Raw genomic sequence first — 2364 nt, 5'->3', positions numbered from 1 at the left:
CACACGACGACTTAAAGCAATTTTCTCGCCCTTCTCAGTGCATACTGGTGTAGTAGCACAATTTTTAGCTAAATCACCCTTTGTAACCTGGTTAAAAAAAAAAAACCCAATCAGCATAATTTTAGTTTAAAAATTAGCATTTTGTTCTTTAAATTTCTAAATAAATGTTTACATTTATTAGTTGGCTTTTTCATTAAGTTTTTGTTCTTTGGCTCGAGAATGCATGCAATCGCTTTAAGTAGGCATTTCAAGGGCTCTTGGTTTTTTAAAAATAATAATGATAATAAGTGCAACAAAGAATTCATTTCTCATATAAATGAAAAACCAAAAAAAAAAAAGTAGCTAATTATGATTCTCGCAGTTTAACTAGTACTGTGTGCTTATTATAATTTAAACAATAAGTGTTCGGTTTTGAAAAACACTTATGTACATACCTGGTAACATTCATAAAAATTAGTCTTGACTACTAATTATCGCTTTAAATTTCGCTTCCAAATACTGCACTCTCTTTAACAGCTTATCGCTTGTATTGAACTCGGTATAAGGCACTGCTATAACTTTGTACCCACTTTTTCCACCACCTGCTGGGTACACTCGATGATAATGCAATGAAAGCATTCATGGAAATACAGAAAAATCAAATGAAAACTCGTAAAACCGTTAGCGATTGGGTAAAAATGCACATGCCAAAGAACTTACACAAAAGATGCAAAAATCAACTTAACGTCAAACAGGCCATTATTTGCAAGTTACTACCTGACCCGATTAAAGCTTGCGAATATATCGCAAAATTCAGCACGAATATGCGCAAAGATGTAACTTTATAGCGTTACATGGAACTTATTTTGAAGCGTGATGTATCTTGCAAGGAGTGTGCTGATACCATGTCTTCTTAAAAAGCTTGGAAATCCAATCGCAACTAATTTGTACTACAACACAGTAAAAATGTTAATTGAATCGATTGGCATTTTAAAAAGCCTTATCGATCAATGTATGCAACGTGGCAAAATTGTTGAAGAAATTGGTTTACAAATTGACGAGGCTGGCGAGCGTAGACTTAAATTTCTTTGTATGCTTTCTTACATATTTTCTGCGCATTTTTTCACCGATGAAACTTTACAACACATGGTCGCCTTACTAAGTCACGAAGAGGATTACGCTGCACCAATTATCCTGAAAGCACTTGCCCATCTAGGCCGGTATCATCCAATATGTGACATAAATTCAACTATTTTAGAAGCTCTTGCTTCGATCTGTAAAGATTTTGCATTAGCCGGTACTGTTAAACAGGACAAACATGCTGTACGTTGCATATTCGTAAATTCACAAACGGCGGATGGTGCTGGCGCCGATACCATAACTCCCTCTACCAAAACACCTATAATACATCCTATTTTTAATGAAATCGTTGAAACTTTACGCGTTACACACTCCCCTAACATACCAACATACCAAAACTAGTACATTGGGGCATATTGCATATCATATGCCACAAGCCCTCCTCACACCGGTAAAAAATATGACAGCTCGTCGAGTTGTAAAAGAATTGTTAATTCAAGGTGTTTCAGAAAAACGTAGTTGTACATTACCGGAGGGAAATTGGTGTGAGAAAGAAAGACTGCCTGCGAACACACTTTGCAAGCTAGATGCACTTAAAACAATGGCACGCTGGCTTATTGGATTACGTTCAGATGAACATGCAGCACAGAAAACGTTTCGTATGTTAATCGCTTTCGTCAATCAGCGTGGTGGTTTATTGGAGCAGAATCGTTTATGCCCGGCAGAGAAATCATGGTTACGTTTAAGTGCAGCTTGTGCTATGTTAAAGATTTGTGAACAAAAAGGAGTTGGTGACCAGTACAATGCTGAGCAATATTACAATTTATCACAAGTTATGTGTGATCCAGTACCTTAGGTACGAGAAATGTTTGCAAGAAAGTTGCACAAAGGTTTAGGAAAGGAACGCCCTAATAAATATGTACATATGTATTTCTACATAAAATAGTGCATTTGTATTCATTCATCTCTCTTGCCACCCACAAACTTTATATACTCACTATATGTTCCACATAGGAAATTTTAATTATTGCAACTAGAAGTCGACGTTATCATTTGTTTAAGAGGCTCGTCGGCCGGCTTAAAATAATCTGTACTGTCGGGAAAACTCTTTACCAAATTGGTAATATTCACTTCGAAATTCTGAGCTGCCGCCACAGTTACATCAGCGAACTCCTGTTCGCGGGAAGCCGTAACAAATTGTAAATTTTCATCGAATTTTGGTAAATAAAGGCTAGCACTGTAATTGGCATGAATGCTACCGATGTGCACCAAACGTATATAACCCATGGCATTTCCCACATGCGT

General features: G+C 36.7%; 1 pseudogene; it reads left to right on the top strand.

Moving 5' to 3' along the window:
• Positions 1–581: 581 nt before the first annotated feature.
• Positions 582–2005, top strand: LOC137234809 (sister chromatid cohesion protein PDS5 homolog B-like; annotated as a pseudogene).
• Positions 2006–2364: the final 359 nt, after the last annotated feature.

The sequence above is a fragment of the Eurosta solidaginis genome, chromosome X, assembly GCF_040869045.1.
Source record: "Eurosta solidaginis isolate ZX-2024a chromosome X, ASM4086904v1, whole genome shotgun sequence".
In the NCBI taxonomy this organism is placed as follows: domain Eukaryota; kingdom Metazoa; phylum Arthropoda; class Insecta; order Diptera; family Tephritidae; genus Eurosta; species Eurosta solidaginis.
This window is presented reverse-complemented; position numbering and strand designations above follow the sequence as displayed.